General features: G+C 34.5%; 3 non-coding genes across 3 annotated transcripts; 2 read left to right on the top strand and 1 right to left on the bottom strand.

Moving 5' to 3' along the window:
* Positions 1 to 7,854: 7,854 nt before the first annotated feature.
* On the bottom strand, positions 7,855 to 7,936 carry Trnas-cga. Its single transcript has one exon. It is a non-coding gene; the product is annotated as a tRNA-Ser (tRNA).
* A 5,276-nt stretch (positions 7,937 to 13,212) lies between these two features.
* Trnad-guc lies at positions 13,213 to 13,284 on the top strand. Its single transcript has one exon. It is a non-coding gene; the product is annotated as a tRNA-Asp (tRNA).
* Positions 13,285 to 13,720: 436 nt separating this feature from the next.
* Positions 13,721 to 13,792, top strand: Trnad-guc. The gene has a single exon. It is a non-coding gene; the product is annotated as a tRNA-Asp (tRNA).
* The last annotated feature ends 6,480 nt before the right edge of the window (positions 13,793 to 20,272 follow it).

Below are 20,272 nucleotides of genomic sequence, written 5' to 3'. Positions count from 1 at the left end.
AAATCTTAGTCTGCGTAAAATCTTTCGATGGCAAATGATCACAGAACTATTTATTGCTGGGTATTTGAAAACGATTGAAACATCGCCGTGTGCTTTTGTTAACTACTAGCACTACCAAAAATTATTTGAATGAATTGTATTAATTCGGAATTTTCGTTGAAAAAATTCATCCATGATAATGTTGTTACAAAAAGACTACCCAGATTTCACGATATGTCGCAACTCTTTAGTATCTTTCACTACAAATAGAGTTACCGAATAAAAGCTGCAGTATCAGCCATGCATCAACTTGGAATAATATTGTGCAATCTCATAATCTTCTGAATGCAACCCAATATACAGGGCGAGTCTTTGACTCGTACAAATATTTTAACAGTAGATTCTTGAGGTCAAAATAAACACTTTTTTCCTTTACCATGTTTTCCGAATCAGCTCGGTTTAAAAGATACAGGGTGTTGAAAAACCATAAAAAAATGTTGTTTTTAGTTCTCACAAACGGTTTTATTGAATGAAATGAATTTCGGAGTATAGTTTTTCATTTATTTGATGAATCTTTTTCGAATACAAGATATCACCCAAATACCAAAAATTCAAAGAACCCAACTTTTGAAACTGAGTTGGACGCTACCTAATAAATATTTGAACGTTTCGTAAAATAAAAGTGTTCTTCATATTTTTTCATATGATGTGCCGTTTTCGAGAAATTTGATATTCAAAAATTAAAAAGTATCTGTGAAATTAAAGAATTGGGTACTTTGGCTGAATATAACTCTGTTTGAAAGATCTACAGATGTGTACTGCCGTAGATTTAGCTTGTCATTCTGAAGGGAATTTTGTTTTTTACAGGGGTGGCACAGCTCATTATGAAAACTAAAAATGGCTATATCTTTTATCAGGTCAGAATCGGAAAAATGGTATGGGAAAAAAGTGTTTCTTTTGACCCCAAGAATCTACTGTTGAAATATTTGTACGAGTCAAAGACACCCTGTAGAAGAAAAACCTACTTTCCTCGGTCAAGTTCTATGCCAACTTGGTATATATGAGCAACTTTTCGAAATAACTGGAGTAATTTGGAAAATAACAATAATCTTCTGAATTTTTCGAAATTCTAAAAATTTCCAGTGAATTTCACCCGAGTTACTTTGACAATCAGATATGGAAAAACGCAGCAAACAATATAATCTACGATAAAATCATCGATTCCTCTCTTATCGTAACCACACAAATATGATTCACACTTTTTGTCATTACTATAATATGCCCCTTTTCTGGTTAGGTCATGCTCAAGCCCAGATTAAATGATTAAGAGGACAGCTCATTCTATGAATAACTGTGACCACTATAAACGCTCAATTTGTAGGTAATTCATCCAGTAGGCCATATTTAGCAAATTGTATGGGCTCCGATCTGTAGAGGTGTATCAGATTATGCTCTATTTGGAAATGATCCATTAAACCTTAGTACATATTTCCATATTGAGGTTGTGCATAGGCATGAATGAGCAGATCATCCAACAGTTTTTTGAGAATAGGTGGAATGATTTAGTTTCCGGAAAACATAGTGGAATAAGAATAATAATACGATAGACCAAGAAATTAGAGATGTATTGAAATGAAAGGTACATGTGGATCATTCCAAAATTCCACATCTCCGAGAGAATCATGGAATTGCAATATACTTTCTATGTTAATATCGTTACTATTTATTGTAATCGATAAAGTTGTTATTTTTCGCGATATATTTTTTATTCTTCATCATTGAAATCGATATGTAGGTACACAAGAGAAAATCATGGATTATACTTATGTTAATGGGCTTTGAACCACAGAAACAAACCAATTTCGTCGGATTATGTAGAATAGTCGAAATTGTTCCCTCTGAATTGTCCAAATAGATCCGGATGATCTATGATTCATTAACAACATTACGCTCACATCGATTGAGATTTATAATTACAGAGCGAAATTCCGCGTTGTTATTGGATCTAATGAATCACTACCCATCACATGCACATTAAAATCAACCGGAATTGAATCAGGAGGAATTCTGTTTGCACGTTCGAAGGCCGACAATGTTTCCGTGGCCTGCACTACGTATTTGCATCGAACGTTGAATGATTCTCAAAATTACAATTAATCCGATTCAATTTTGAAGCATATTTAATTAACCGTTCATTTTCTAACCAATTTTTTTCGAAACTTCGTTTTTGAGGCATCACAACTTCAATCTAAATTCAATTCTGTGATTGACATTCACGTATCAAATTTCATCCTCAATGATAGATTGATAATTCGAAAAAATAAATTTCAAATTTTGAATTGCAAATAATATATTTTGTTTGGATAAAAGCCGCGAGAATTTTGATTCGAGAACGAATCAAAATTTTAACAGCCACAAAAAAGAAAATTAATGTAGATGTAGAAAGATTAACTAATTTTTTTTTGGGGGGATAAAAGTTATAGGAAGCACCTTTATAAGTAATTTTTTTTAGAAAATCATATGATAAAATGCGTTCTCTTACTTGGTGTCGTATTTTTATTCTAAGTTATTAATGATAAATTGCTTTTTATTTTCAAGTTTAACACCCTATATTCCCACGACTTACATTTCATTGAAACATTTTTAGAGAAAGCACGGAAATTTTTGTTTCGTTCCATATCTATTGAACGTTGACTGTACTGATGAAATAAATAGATGGATCCTGAATTTTTCGTTGCAAAATTTACATTTTGGGGTGACAACTTCACAAGGCTCCCTGATTTGTTTTACACTTATTTAATCGCGAAATTCAAAATCGATATACCTTCTTGATCAACTTCATTTTGTTCCAGCAAAACACAACAACGCTCTTCAATCCTTTAACCAGCAATTTCTCTTTTGTTCTGAGGCAACATTCACAACAACGAAGCATACGCCATCGCCAGGAGTTAGTTACGCTTTCCTCTCTTGTCAATAATACATCATTATTAACAATCCAGTAGACTACTCTACTCCACAACCTTTCACTTATCGTCATTATTTGGTTACAGATATTACACGTTCCAATGCCTTCTGATCTATTGAGGGATCTGTTCCTAAGTCAATACATCCTCCAGGTTTACCTGGGTGTCATCTTCGAGGGTTCTCCAATAAAAGGTGTTAATAGATTCTTGAGTACTGTTTGTATACCTACTGGGAATGACACTATACTGTGAAAGTATGAATGGAGTAGGTAGTAGAAGGTAAGTAGAAGAGCTACAGCTCATTTTTAAATCAGTACAAAATAACTACATAATAAAGGGGAATATCCCAAATTGAATACATCGCTCTACAGGTGTTCCCTAAAGATACACCAAAAAAACAGGAGGTGATTCCTTGTCGGAAAATATTAATAATACTTGAGAAATAGTCTGTAAAAATTAGAAACTTTTCTCAGGTTTTCGTTGATATAATTGAAAAGCAAGAATTATTACGTTACAAATTACAATATACAAAAATTCACAGTAAAACATAAGGGTAGATCATAAAACTCTTGTGTACCAATATAAGCTGGGATAAAAAGAGACTTCTTTTGCACCTACAATTCAGGAATAGCCTTTAAAATAATCAACTCAAAAAACCGACAATTTGAACTATTTGGTTATAATCGACTACTCGACGATAGAATCAATTACAACCAAGCGAATAAACATCCTCTGGATGAACACAATATTTGCAGGAAGAAAAAGGGCCCATGCATTTATCACACGCTATATACATTCGAATGGGTGGGTAATCGGAAGGGTCAGTTTATAAGGGGGGATCGAAACTTATTGTATGATTCAATCATAGGGGCTTTCGACAAAGGAATGACTCACGGAGGAATTGCTACCCTATTCTGGGATCATGTTGGTGGCCCTGATTAAATGATTAACAACATCGAGTTAGCAACAGCTCCTTGCGACGACGACTAGTTGATCGCCACTTGTAACAGTGAGGTTATGTTTTGATAAATTCAGCGATATGAGGTTAATTTACATTTCGATTATACTAATTACTTCGCGGTTTAATGGAGAAAATGTGGAGAAAGAATGATTCAACTTCAAAATGTGATGAATCATTATGCCTATTATTTACTGACATTGACATTAATGAGTTGCGGTTTTAGCGAAACGGTTTTCCTTACGCATGGAAAAGAGCGACAATAAAATCGCTCTTTTAGTTCCACTAGTGCAAAAAAAGCAAGTCGGAAATAAGAATTTTATCCATTTGCACCCCCAAAATCCTCCAACAGATTCTATTTATTATTATTATAAATATTTCTCATTTCTGAAGTGAAATAATAGGTGACGAATAATTTGTAGAATTTATTGATTTATGTATCTATTTTATTTTTCTTTCGAATGAAGTGAGTATACTTGAGAGGTGGGAAAAATAATGGAAGTTGTCGGATAAATCCTAAAATACTTTGAGTCGCCATCGCATTCTTTCAGTAAAAAACAATCCCAGTTTTCAACCCCCAAAACTGGTGGTTGATTGTTGTACTGTAGTATTTTACCTCATCTAGCAACCCAGCCCAAATAGGCAAATAGGAATTCTATCAGATCTTTCACATAGGTACAGGAAAAATGAAAATTATCGGTGCTTATTCAGAAAACGCGATGTTGTCGAAAACTGGTGAAGAATCCTATGTCCAAGAAGAACAGTGAACAGTAGTAGTCTACAGTAGCCAAGAAGACACGTCATGGACCGGAAAGATTGAAAATCATCGTCTCATTCTCATGGTCGTTTGTAGCTCGGTTTAAGGGGTGACATACGTGACGCGGGGACGTCGAAGTGAGGTGGGCGGAAGGCCATCTGTCAGGGGGAATGAAGAATGCACGTGCCATTGAGTCATCCAGCAGGATGGTTGATTCAGAGAGATGAGACTGTTGAGTCTCAGTCGATGCGTTCTTTGCTTCGGCGTTAAATGCGCGCGGTATGCCCTCAACTTACAACGATGCTCGAGTAGCGTCTGCGGAGGGCTAAAGGTGAACATGCACCATAGGATCTAATGGTCGGCGATCTTACTATCTCAGCTATAATCTTTGATAGTTGAAGAATAACGAGGTTTTGATTGAAAAGCAAGGCAGTGCAAGCCAACTCTTTCTTGAAAAATAACCAACCTAGTCTCAGGAAGCATGTTATTGGATCGGTTCTGTGCCTGTAGCCGTTGAACATTCAGTCATGATAGCGTTGATGCAATAGACAATTTTCCAATAATTCATAATATAACGAAAAATTCAATCAACTAAAAAAGTCGCATTCCAGAAAATTTTGGATACATTCTCTGGATTACCTACTTGAAAAAAGGGTAATTGTGTAAATAATCTAGTAGCAATAGTGAAAATAAATTAGTTATGAAGAACTCAAACTACATATGTTCAATACAATATAAATATGGACAAAACCCGAATGAGCCATATCCAACAATACGACGAAAATGATGTAATTTTGATGAAATATCTTTGAAACGTCACATTTTGAAACAACCATTTCAAGCGTTTCACAAAAAAATTATTGTAAGCACTTAAAAATGAAAAATAAAAATGGTTATTTAAAATTTAAAGCGTTTCATTTCAATTGCACGAGTTGGCAACATCGACTGAAATATGCCTCAATAAAGGACAACAAATACATTATCTTGATGAGATAGACAAAGATGAAGTCTATGAAGTCTGCGACGAATGAGGAAGGTCGTAAAATTTTATGGGATTTTTATGGCCGGTTGCTGTTGAGGCTCGCCAGGGATTACGCGCCTTATGATGGCTGTACATCAACAGCTGTTATTTTATAAACAAGCCATTGTCCTCTTTATTTTCTAGTAGGCGCTGTTGCCAAATCGTGAACTAGAAACGAAGCGATTTAAATTTTAAAACCTCATCTCCTCAATTTGGGTTATTACTGCAGATGCAAGTTTAAACTGAATAATTATGAGTTTCATTCATGATTTTTTCAAATGCACCGCGGAAACTATTCGAAATCATTCTTCAAATATAAGGTTTTGAAATTTAAATTATGGGATTTTTATAGCCGGTTGCCATTGAACTCTAAAAGAACTGGAACGGCATCTCGATGCAGGCCAACTGAGGGGGAAGACTGAAAGGGAAGATGTGGAGCAATCTATCTCTCTCTGCGCTCTGTCAATTGGTTTATAACGATGTAGAGAAAAACAACCCGGGGCGTTGAAGTCATTGAACTGTAGAAATTCTTTTAGAGTTCAATGCCGGTTGCAGTTGAGGCTCGCCAGTAAGTACGCGCCTGTAAATCAACAGCTGTTATTTTATAAACAAGCTGATAGGGCATTGTTCTTTTTATTTTCTAGTAGGCGCTGTTGCCAAATCGTACATTTGAAACCGATTTAAATTTCAAAACTCCATATTTGAAGAATGATTTTGAATAGTTTCCGCGGTGCATTTGAAAAAATCATGAATGAAACTCATAATTATTCAGTTTAAACTTGCATATGCAGTGATAACCCAAATTGAGGAGTTGACAGTATCTTAGGATGTACTGAAGCGTATGGAGACCTTTATGTTGCCGCTATCTACGGTGAGAGGCGATCACGTAGGCTTGTTACGCGGTTGCGTACATCAGCTAGTCAATGGTCTACAAAGTGATGAACTTGGGACTTGCAAGGCTTGGAACTGTAGTAGCAGAGTTCAAATCGGGATGTTTTCACTCTAATCACTTGAGGCTGGTGACGTAGAGCGTAGATCTGCAACAGCGCGCGAAAAGTTCAACCTCGACGTTCATCCGTTCACCGAATGATTAATTTCGAATGGAAACCGATGAAATCGTTATTATTTGGAACGTTGCGTGTCTCGTTGTTTGTGTTTCATTCCTATATTCGACTCGGTTGTCCGCTGCTCTCGTATAATTCGTTCGATTATTCGAGTATACAGAAGATGAAGAAATATCTTGATGAAATTCTCATCAAGTAGGCTATGAAATTTAGATAGTTTACGTTTTGCAGTTTATCTGGAAGTCCAACAGAAAACGTCGACTCTCCAAATTCCAGAGCCTACATACTCAATGACAAATTTTTTTCAACGCTCTTTGCGATGTTTATTGCAAATTGAAAAAAGGAAACGTCCATTATTATTTATCCTCGTGATATTTTAATACTCGTGAAAAATAATATTATATGGATATAATATTTATTCTTATATATTCTTAAAAGAAAAAGGTTATCAAAAATTAATACATATATGTATACATATTGACATTTTTATGTGAAAGAAAATTTTGAAATACAAAGATTGTATTGTATTCTTTGCCCCACTATCTTCTTAATTTGTTGCGAAAAAATCTCTTGAATGATCTTTGGATATCTTTATTTTCGGGTGACTTATTTATTTGTATTTAACAATATGTATATGTACATACAGATACGTATGTATCTGAATAAAAATTTCGAAGCTAATTTTATTTTCATAAATATCATTCGGAAGGTGTCCTTCGGTTATATTAAATATTTGGAAAAATTTCACTCAATCAATATAGACCTCACCTCAGTAATATCATTTTATTTTTTTATTTTGGATGTTGCTTCAAGGTCTGAGAAATAATATGGTCCATTCACTCTGTTCAGCATACATAAATCAATTTTGCCAACTGCGATTAATTTGCGCAAATGAGTTATTTTTATAACATAACTTCGGATTTATAAATCTGTTTGGAATACATAGTACGTATCAAGAGTTGTGAACTCGTTTTGATAATGAAGGCGGAAAATGGAGAAACTAAGCTATTTTTATATTGGCCTTCAATTTTATTGTGAGAGAGAGTTCTACTTGGACAGAACTTACATGTAGAAAAATGAGATAATGATTCGCATAATGAAGCAAAAAGCCACGCTGCGAACAGGATTCGAACCTGTGCGGGCAGAGCCCATTTGATTTCGAGTCAAACTCCTTAACCACTCGGACATCGCAGCTGTTGGAATATTCAGGAAAATCATTGTTGTCTTCCAAAACGGTGAGGGTGGAAAAATGAATGAACATTTACATCTTCATAAAACATTTTGTAACGAAAAAAATTAATCAAATTCCATTCAATTCAGCATTTTATTAGTTATTAATTACTTTCAAGTTCATGAATTGGAATAAGTGACTTCCTTCACTATTTTTTTGCCATTTTGATGATTTTGCTATGAACTTTTAACAATGGGTTTTCCCAAAAGAAGTGGTTGACATTGAAATCACAGAAATACCCATTTTAGTACAGTTTTGATAAGTTTTATTTCATTTTACTCTGCAGCACATTTATCTTATATGTTTAATTTTTGATTGAATATTTTTCTATCAATATATTTTCAATTTTTTTTTATTTGGAGAATAAGAAAAACTTCCATTTTCTGAATGAGTATTATTTTGTTTGCCTCGCCCAAAAACTTGGAACCTATCTCCCATTTCATTTCTTATTTCCCAGAGAAATTGTACTATGAAATAAATCGTGTTCAGGAAGCAATTTTTTTGGATACTATTTTTTTTAATCCCGCGTCGTATTGAAACTTTAATAAGAGTACTAATAATTCAAATATTGTTTTTAATTTGTCCATTAATAGGAATATGATTTTCGATAATAATTAGGTATTTATTTCACCTCAATTTCATAAACAAAAATAGGATTTCCCCATATATGGATTCGGTCTTCGAATTATCTCATATTTAATATGCCATTGCTAGGCTGAGAAAGAAACAGCAATAACATAATGGGTTCTCACGATTTTGTTGAATTCCTTGAACAAAGGATGCGATTCTTCCATTCTTCGCTAGGGAATAATCTGAAATTGTTTTCACGCGTTCATATCCACCTGTGATCTCAATATTATCTCGTATGTATGCACAGAGATTAGATAGGTAGATATTTTTACATGTTCCAATGTACCATTCTGACGTTCCTTTTGTTATACGAATTCCGATAAATAAAATACACACGCTTAAATTCCTATATATCGACAATAAATTGTCGAATAAAGCTCTCACTTCAGTGGGTCAACTGGTATTGAAATTATTACAATAATAAAAAATTTTAACCATAAAATATGGTCGGCAGACGCGAAGAAGGAAGAATATTTTAATACATTTTTCGAAATCCACTTGACTTCGAAAATTTCAAGGAAGAGGATTTTTTGTGACCAGATTTTAAGATGGGTCTGGATTTTCTGATCACAGAAGATCTTTATTGATTTCTGTAGTTTCAATCACAGAATTGGAATATACGAATATATCCTAGGAGAGTGTTTGAAAGGAAGAAAATATTCGAATTTAGCATATTAAGCAGCATTCAAAATTGATACAATTATGTTTCCAATTTGTTCGATTGTATTAAGAACATAAACGGCAGTACAAAATTCAAATTAGCTGTGTTCAGTGCATAGATTCACAAATAGGTCAATAGATCATTGTTTTTCCACAATAACAACCTGAATTCCGCAACTTATGGGCCAACTCAATTTCGATTTTCCATAGCCATCAGAGATCATCATTCTTGAATGGACTATACGTCGACGCATTTCCACGACCTTTCCTGCAGTTTGTTCTTCAGACGTCATACGTCAACAATAATGACGCATTACGTCGACACAGGACCGTCTGGCCGAAAAGGAGGATGAATGGCCTTAGATTTGGCACGGTGTACCCGCTGAAAAAGCGGACCTGAACACTCGTGCTATCGTTTCCCGTTGTTGCGACCTTGCCGCGTTGCGCTATCGACTGATATTTACGAAGTTTTGCAGAAAATTCATGACAGGAGAAATTTTTTCATGAGAAAGAATTCACATTATTAAAATTTTTCCTCATTTAACGCAGAACTTATTCGGATGTATCTGAATAACTGATAGTTTAACATCTCTTACAAATACTACCGTATACGATAGTATTTTTAAAGGATGTGTGATCTGATTTTTCTAGTGTTCTTGTGAGAGTATTCGCAACAAAAATACTGACCGTTGAATAACGAAACAATATTTCCTGTCTGGATAGGTATCGTTGGAGGAACTATATTTGGAAATATTCGACTTTAAAAATATTCTACACTTATCACTTGCTTGCTAACGTACGAAAGGTCGATCCAAACCCTTTTTTTTGTGTGTAAAATTCATATTTCTATCAAAAATCGATTTCGTTATGAACTGAGCCATCCAAAAGCGTGAATAAGGGAGGAATGAGATAGTCATTTATATGAGGAGAGGAGAAACGTTTTCACTGTTCGAAATATACGACTGGAACAATCGAATGTAGATTCGGATGACGAAACAAATTCCTCTCGTGTCGTAATTAAGGATTTTGGGTCATTCACCTCGGCAACGTTGTGGAGCCATCGAATTATTTCTGAACGATGGATGTATGTGCTCACCTGAATCGAATCGTGACAAGCCGTATATTTCGTCAGGTTCACCGAATGTCCTTTTTTGGTATAGTCTGGCCTTCTCCAGATGATGCTTCGTTTTTTATGAAAATTTAATTCTTTCAGGAAAATAAATACATATCCAGATTGAAATCAATAAAGAAAAATCAGTATTTCATATTGATATACTAGTTAGATGACGTTTGCACTAACTGGATTTTTGGATATATTGGGAAAAAAATGTCTGGACAATAATCAAGCAGCTTTAAGTTACTCCTATATCTGAATGGGAGACCGTACTGGTTTCGAATCTGATCAAATGGCTTTGAAAGCTTCTGACTTCACTTCAATTTGCCTTAGACTTCAAATATCATTATGAATTCAATATGACAAAAAATTTCAAACATTTCGAAAATATAGATGTCATTTCTTTGTGGAATTTTAGCGAATCCCCTAAATTTTTTGCCACCAAAATCTTTCAATCGATGTCAAAAACCGAGAAGATCTCATGCAAGAAATTATTTTAATAATTAATATTTTATATATATTTTTTTGTTAATCTGTAAGTTAGGTAACATGTTTTGTATATTAATTTTTGTTATCCTTTTAATGTGGACCAGCATATTAAGGTCCTATGTTTTGATTACGAAAGAGGGGCGGTTTGTTTTTCGTCCTTAAACCTAACCTATAAAAATTTTGCTAGTTTCACCATTTTTATTTATAGATATTTATTTTATTTCGAATGTTCTTTCCAATATAAATGAAATCTAGACTAATAAATTATCCGAACCGGAATTCCTACGTTAACTGGTACACCAAATATTGACCAGTATTTGAAAACATCCGTTCAATGGGAACAAAAAATTTGTGGGACACATATTCAGATAATGAGCTTCTGTGGAATTCCCTCTATTGTCGATGTCGTTCTTTCTACCTGGTTGACCCCAACGGACAAGATTCAACAAAGGCCACAAATCTACCTGAATGAGTGGTAGACTCTTGTGAAGTCGAGACTTTACGGGTGTAGGTTCATTCTAAACGTGGCATATTTTTGTTGGTAATTTTATACCTCTGTGGCTTGATGGCCATTTAACACCACTTCAACACGTACTTATATACTCAGTTACGCAGGAGATAATATATATGAAGAAGTGAATGAAAAAATAGTATTATTCTTTCCGCTGAATGAACGAAGTCTGGTACATATTTACATTTTGAATTAAACAATACTTTTGGTGACTAGAGTTACGAGAAAATAATCTATCAATGAAATTTTACTCTGAAATACTTATCTCACGATTTCGTTTATATTTTCGATATATTATTATGTTACTAGTCTTCCATTAGTCTCAACAAAAATGTAGGTCATCGGTCTACAGTTCTAGTGTTTTTGGTTTAGTAGATTTTAAAACTACCCTAACTTCTAACAAAATGAAAATTTTCTGCTGAAAATCTTGGAGTGTGTGTCAAGAAAGGTCTAATCTTAGACCACTTAATTCAACATCCCAAATACTAAAATTTCCATTCAGCAGTTAAATAAGTTTATTATAGTTTTAATTCATATGTTCATTCAACATATAGCAAAAATTCAGGAGCTGATTCACATCAGAACATATGTTTTATATTTTCTATTCTCTCAGGACGTTTTTCTTCGTCGGATTTAGAGCATTAGACCAAAAGTAACTGTTTTTGTCAAACACTCCGAGGTTTCATGAAATGAGAAGTTGGTGGTGCTATACTAACCTCCAAAAACATCTACCCAAAACAAACGGTAGGTGAATGACATCTGGATTCTAAAATAATTTTTTCCCAGGTAGATACAAAAAAAAGTTTATTAATAATCAAAGAATAAAAAAAATTATTTCTTTTTTCCACTTCATTTGAGCTTCGATGTTAGACTTGAAATCGAACAGGCAATAAGTAATCTGAACCACGAATAACGTTACGAGGTCTATTTCTTGTTCAAAACGTAGTTCATTGCACATTGGTATGTATTCTACATTTTCCTAACCTGTTAGTTAAATATCAACTGGTTAGTATGATGTGATGTAAGCTTGTATGCAAGGACGACGCCGATGCTTGGGGCAACTTTGAGCTGAACGCCATAGATACTATGACTTCCGGAAAAAAGTGACGTCATGAGGTGAAAGTTACGGTAGAGTTCTACATTCGACGTTCCGAGACTACAGGATGAATAAAATCAATTCAATAATCGATGCATTGTTCATCCAGAGTATCTATAGACACTGATTTCCAGTGACTGTTAATCAACGATTATACAAAACATGGGGGGCAATCAACTATAAAAATATTGAGTATAGTTGGCAAATTGGCTAAGGTTTCTATGAAAATAAATTTTTCTAATCGATCATGTTTTTATAAAGAATTTAGGAGACATGGAAGCACACCGAGCATGCTGTGTATCTTATGTGTGTTGAATTTCATAGAAAACGATCATTTGGTGGATATAAGTATATAAATACCATATTTTCATGTATCCTCCAGAAATGTTCATATGAACTTACCCAACGGCTTAAAATTCAGCCGTGGATTGATCGGAGGGGTCCTATATAGAATGGCCAGCCAGATATCCAGATCTGTACCCTCTAGACCACTAAAAATCCTACCATGTACTATGGATCCTCTATAACTTTCATTTGGTGTTTTGCTGAACTGATATTTTTCAGATTTTCCTGATGTTTTTATCCAGTTATTTACAACTTTTAGCGACCTGACAAGTTTTTCGTCTCTACACATGCTGCTGGAGCCTAATACATACATGTATAGCCTTCGGGACCACATAACCCTGAATAAATGTGATTTCTGTGGCAGTGCAGTTGCGACTTTACCAGAGTTAATGTGTCCTCGGTAGTATAGTGGTCAGTATCCCCGCCTGTCACGCGGGAGACCGGGGTTCGATTCCCCGCCGGGGAGGATAATTTTTTTTCAAAAACCCCAAAAAACAGTAATACAATATTGTCTGCCCATTTCCTCATCAATATTCCACAATCACCCTAATACGACAATCAACATGGTTCATTCATGTAGTGTGAGTACATAAAAAAAATTAAAAATAAATAAAAAGCACCATTTTTATTTATATATTCAAGTAAAATTGTATTTTTCTGCAAACATAGACCAATGCACTTAGACGTAATTGTATGAAAAAAATTGATTGCTATTGAATTCAATGATGCAAAATAATTGCGGAAAATGCTTTGTAGAAATTGTAGTAATGTTATTTCTTTTAGAACATATGTGTATATTGAATGTATTATGACCGATGAAACATTAACATAAAAAAATAATCTGGATCATTCTGAAATGTTGTCGTGCTGCATTTTACCAATTGGCGAAGAAGTTTTCAACATCCTCGGTAGTATAGTGGTCAGTATCCCCGCCTGTCACGCGGGAGACCGGGGTTCGATTCCCCGCCGGGGAGGAAAACTTTTTAATTTTTTTTATGTTAGTTTTTGTTATTTCGCTGCCGTTCTGCGAAGAAACCGATAAAAATTTGAAATTAATGATGATCTCCCATGATTACCAAGAATTTTCATTCAAAGTACTCAATAGGTAAAATTTTTTTGAAATAACCATACTCGATAATATATAAATCAACAATACGGTAATCTACTTTAAGAGAGAAATTTTTTTTTATAATTTTTAATGCATTAATCGCAATTATAACCTAATTCAAATACTATAATTTGTCAAATTGGTTTCAAGGCGTTAATTTCGTTTCATCTCAAAATTCATTCCGACAGAAACACTTACAATACTAGAAATTTTTTATTTTATTCGACATCAAAAATATTAAATAAAAAAATAAATTGATAAAGCTAGACTATTCTGCGAAAACTTCAATTTATATAATATATCAGCTCAATTTTGTGACATAAACACCTTCATCCAAAAGTCAGACATTCCAAGATTACAGGCAGTCACTCCAGTTTTATTCACATAATTAATAATTAATTTCATGATATCCTTTTGAAATAAATAAGCGTTCATCAAAATTTATGGTTAACTGCATATCGAATTTTTTAAAGACTGTGACGTCTATCTGAAAGCATCCGACCATGCTCATGCCGCGGTTATTTTTCACCAATAACTGTCAGATATAAAACATTCTTTATCGATTCCCACTTCTGAAATGGACTGAAAATTGAAAGAAGAAAATGAAAAGGAGATCAAAATTGTGTTCAAGTTTTATTCTAACAAATTTATCCATTTGACACAAGATGCCTGAATTATACTGGGGGAGCATATGACTTGTACATATATTTGAACAGTAGATTCTCGAGATCAAAGAAACACTTTTATCCTTTATCTGTATCTCTTAAAGAGATACAGACACTTAAAGTTTTCATAATGAGCAATGCCACCCCTGGAAGAACAAAATTTCCTTCAGAATAACAAGCTAAATCTATGACACTGCACATCTTTGGATCTTTTAAACATAGTTGCATTCAAGAATTTTCTGTTAAAATATAATACAAATTCAAGACTCACCCTGTATACGTGAAGAAATTTTCTGTAGTGAAAAAGTGCGAAAGTTGAAAATTTTGATTCAGAATTTAATAACTGCAGTTATAGCAATTCTTAACACGTTCTAATTATCTTCATACATATTGATTTTTCCAAAATGTCAACCTATTATACTTAGATAAATCATTTTTGGATTATCCCTCACTAGAAATAGAGAAGTGAGATATTCTCTTCATAAATTTGCAATTCCAATTTCGAATAGGTTGTAACGTGTTCTTGGAATTTTACTTCCTTGTTCGATAACCTTGAGTAGAATGTGATACCGGTTTTTCAATATTCAGAACTATATCTTCTATCCGTATATCTAAACGAGTTTTTATTATTAATAGCAAAGAATTTAAACGCCGATTTTAGGATATTATTGGCTAGGCGTTTCCTTCTATACTTACTAACCATATAATAGTTCCGTAATCAAATCAAGGATTTTGCTTCGAAATCAGTTTTAACGTTGTGCAACAAAACTATACAAGCATTCACATACATACATATGTCGTAATTGTGTATTATGTCTTCGTGTTATAGATGCTTTGTTATTTTATCAGTAATATAAATTCAACATCCTTTCACTTTCCAATCAATCTTTTGATACGGAATTAATGGTACCAAATTCGGTCATATTTCTCATTGCTGATGATCCGAACTGCCGTAGAGTTGCATGCATTAAACACCGAAAAATGTCGGTTCTCTAACGAATTCATATTCAAACGTGAGGTACTAAAATGAGATGACAGTAACAAAGTGTGCAGAACATCGGCGCTTGCCCCATAAACATGTTCTCACAAAGCCTGTTTTTGATATGCAACAAAACGGTTGGTCTACAGGTGCATTCCAAGGTAAAGCAGTGTATCCCATTCTCGCGCCACGACAAATCATGTCGGAAGTCCAACAGAGTTGAACGATCAGAGATTAGACGAGTACCTACCTGCTTACAAATAGTTAGGAACAGCTTCATATTCTGAATAATAAAAGCGTTGATCCGAAGATATTCAAGCAAGATGATAAATGTGGTTGATCTTTGAGCATCGACAATTTGTTTCGCGATCGAAATTATTACTTTAGATTATGTAGGTACAATCGACCTTGAGTTCAGGGTGCATTGAAACAATTTGACGTTCTGAATATGAATAAGTTTCAATTTGATTCTGATCATCGGTAGGAATATGCCAATACAGCCAACAAAGAGTGGCGGGTTCCTACACAGGAGGCTACTTGAATTCACCTGCCCTACAACTCCCTCAGAATGTGCAGGTGTTACATATATTACTGAATTTCAACGCACCTGTCTCACCGATCTCTTACCATTTCAACGGTTGTCGTTACGCCCATCGGCGTTTTCTCGGACACATCTACTTCTACAAACGTATTTCACTTGGCCAATATGTTTCGATGGGAAACGATGTAAAATCAACGACATCGGCATCGAACGGTATGCAAACGGTGCTCTGCCGTTACTTTATACGGCATCACTGTATACTAGAAGTTTGAATGGAAACATCGACTTGAGTTTAGTTTAGAGCGACAGAGTATTGACATCGAAAAAAAAATTTCAATGAATTACACATGCCTTCTTAGGTTTTAGCTCTTAGTAACGCTGCATAAACTTACTATTAATCTAACGCTTGGTGTTCAAGTAGTTGGTACAAAATTTTTTTGGAAAACTATCTACTGTATCCCCTTAAAGCAGTGGTTCCCAACTAGTGGTTCGTGGACCACCAGTGGTCCTCAGAAGCCAAAATATAGTCCGCGAACTTAGAACATGGAATCGCGAATGATTTACAGTTTTTTATTTAAGATTTTACCGCTGCTCTCAGACCAAACTGTTTAATAGATGGCGTTTGTGAATAGAATCAGTAATAGGTACATTCAATAAAAACTTGCTGAAAAATTTGAGAACGTCGCACATATATTCATTTTTGAAGATATCCTTCGAGATTCTATTTGCAAATTTCAATTGTGATTATACGTAAAAATGTTCAAAAAAATGAAATCAATAAAATAATAGTCAAAACCGAACGGCTGCATCGAACTCAATAAAATTTTCAGATTAATTACTAGAAGAGTTGCTCTTTCAGAATATGTATCACATTCCCACCTACGGTTATTGTTATTGAGAGATAATCCACTCCAAATATGACTATCGAAAAATTTCCAAATACACTACGCAAAAAAATTAACGCACATTATGGAAATCTCAAATTTATTCTACAACTGAAGGTGTTCTGAATGATAATTATTTTTATCAGAATTATGCATGCATAGGTTATCCCCTTTCAATGGTTTTTTTCAATACAGATGTTTTTTCCCAGCAGGAAATAAAAAAAGATGATATTATCAGATTTTGAATGTATTGGCTCCATTCTAAAATCAGTTGTTCTCGATCAATTCTAGTGATCAATAGTTTTTCTTTCGTTTGATTTTCTACACTCGATCGCTATGCAACGCGAAACGAGGAATGTGACCAAGCGGTAGTTTTGCGAGAAGAAGGGTGGACATACACAAGAATTGCAGAAAGGTTTGGAGTTTCCCATAAAAGTGTGTCCAGAATGTTGCATCGATTCAAGGAGACAGGTATGAATGTCCGAAGACCAGGACAGGGTAGACCACGGGTAACAACTGCCATTCAAGAACGTTACTTGAGAGTTTCTTCGTTGAGACAACGGTTTGCAACCGCTCGCCTCCTTCAAATTCAGCTTGAGCAAACGCATGAGGTGCAAATTAGCACTCAGACAATAAGGAGACAGCATATCCATTGGTAAGAAGCCGATTGGGAAAGAGTTCTCTTTACAGATGAGTCTAGATTCTGCCTCTACCATTGTGATCGACGTTCCCTTGTATACAGACGTCCACATGAATGATATGCTCAGTGCAATTTCCTGAATACTACTGGTTTCGGGGGAGGATCGATTATGGTATGGGGTGGAATATCTTTGACTGCTCGCACAGTCCTAGTGGTCGTTGATAATGGAGCTATGAATGCTGATAAGTATATAAGGAACATTCTTGAAGAGCATGTAGTGCCATTTGCCCCACACATTGGTGAAAATTTCATTTTTATGGACGATAATGCCAGACCCCATCGTGCGCGCATCGTTCAGGAGTACCTTGAAGAGGTTGAAGTCTCTCGAATGGAATAGCCAGCAAGAAGTCCAGATCTCAATCCGATTGAGCAGATTTGGGACAACCTCAATAGAAGGCTGAGAAGTTCAGAAAATCATACAGCTACTCTTAATGACTTAGGAATCCAACTCGGAGAAATCTGGGAAGGATTAGATCAGAACATTTTAAGATCACTCATTTTGAGTATGAACCGTTGCCGAGCTGTAATTAACGCAAGGGGTAGAAATACCAAGTATTAAATCACTTATCAGTGACATTTAATGTGTCTTGTTTCGTTCAAAACCTTCCCGAGAGAACATAAAAAATAAGTTATAAAGTCCATGTAGAGTTAACTTTCATTAAAATTGAGATTTTCAGAATGTGCGTTAATTTTTTTGCGCAGTGTAGATGGAAACAATTAAATAATCGTCAAGACCGAACTGCTGAACACAAAAGAGACAGGTAATAGCCCGACGATCATTTCTCTCTCTCTATAAAATAGTCAATTTCATACTGGTATTGCTCAGTCCATGTCACTATGTCTATGAACAAGAATATGATGTCCAAAACACAGTTTTAGACATCTTAGACAAGAAAAACAAACAATGACACAAAATGTAATCTTTTTTAACATAGACATATAGACATGTCTCTATATCTATGGTTTTTAAGAAGGTATAGACACAGATTACCGAAATTTTTTGTAAACTGGATATCTATAGAATTCTATATCTTCTTGATCGGTTCCACTGTTGTCGAATTAACAAAAATTACTAGACTTTAGTAAAGGCATTCTACTTCACAAGCTTTTCGAATGTGTATTTCGATAGTGTATTTCTGAATATTGAAGCAAATCTTTTACGTGTTGGATATTGGATAACTAATGAAAAAGGGTTTCCATAAATAACCTTAAATTCAATTTTGGAGTTTTAGGAAACTTGCCCATTATAAAAATATACCTTTTCTAGTTTCAAATAGTCACAGTTTATTTAACTCGGCAAACAGAGACAGAAGTGATGAAATTTTCAATTCATCCGAATCAGATTAATTATTGTACTGAAGATATCTGCGTTCACGGTAGATGAAATCGGATTTAGAGGTCGTGTAAAGGATGCAGAGACCGGTCGATCAGCAACAATGGCTGTTAAAAGATATCCATACTACAATTCAAATAACAAAAGCGAAGATACCCCCTCTAGCCGCAAAACCTGTCTCGACTCGACGGATTCTTGTCAGACAGTGGCCTTTTGAACGTCGCCAGAATACTGAATTTCGCGATTTCACGGCGATTTCATACTATTGATTTTACTTGTTTTCGATTCGTGTCCTTGAAAGTTATTCCACATCCTTCTGAGAATATCGGCTTGATACATTTTGATAAATGAAGAATAGGCGCCAAATCTTTACTGACCTAGTAGATACGAATGCGATTTGAAGGTTCTATATGACGAATTCATATTCACTCTCGAAACATGAGGTGAAAATGTCGGAAATAATCTTTGGAAGTCTTAATATTTGAACGAAAATAATTCCAGCCTATACGACTCGCCCTAAATTATTTCGATAAATAAAATTAGCTATCAGAAATCAATTTTTCAAGGGTATAGGTTATTACCCTGAAGAGGAAAAAACAAATTTTGGGGGTGGTTTTTATACCCCTTGCCAATATGGAGGTTACAATTTTTTTTATTGCCTTTTCGGTCCTTTGGAATGTCTGCTCAATTTAACTCCTGTCAGGTGTATGGTTTCTGAAAAAAATTGCTTTTCAAGTGCAATCGTAAGGGACCTGCATCTAAGCAGAGGCTGCTCAAAAAAAAAAAATGTATGGAAGACCCACACTATTTCTGGCAAGGAACTACCTATTAAATTTTTTCGTAACCATTCATTTACATCGTGTTGGAAAATGATAATTGGAAATCACATTTGTGAAACATTTTACTAGTTAACTTGTGGCCCTTATATTCGGTGTTTCGAAAGAGTAGCTATACTAGAAAATTTAACCTAAAAGTTGGTTTGAAAGTACTTGAGAAATAAAAATGAACACAAATGTCATCTTTCAAAACATATTAAATGCAAAAATTTTTCACAATGTTGCCAGTAGTTTCGACATAATCGTAAAAAATGTGTTAAAAAAAATGTTTTCAACATTTTTTTATTAGAGATTGACGCCGTAACAGAAATTTTTTTGCCGTGTTTTACCTATACCTACTAAAACGGGGTCACTTTCTTTGAATCAACTAAAAAACTGTTTTTTTTATCAGTTTGGGTTTCCTATTCA

Source organism: Coccinella septempunctata, chromosome 4, assembly GCF_907165205.1.
Source record: "Coccinella septempunctata chromosome 4, icCocSept1.1, whole genome shotgun sequence".
Classification (NCBI taxonomy): Eukaryota; Metazoa; Arthropoda; class Insecta; order Coleoptera; family Coccinellidae; genus Coccinella; species Coccinella septempunctata.
Note: the sequence above shows the minus strand (reverse complement) of the source record. Positions and strands in the feature narration are given on the sequence as shown.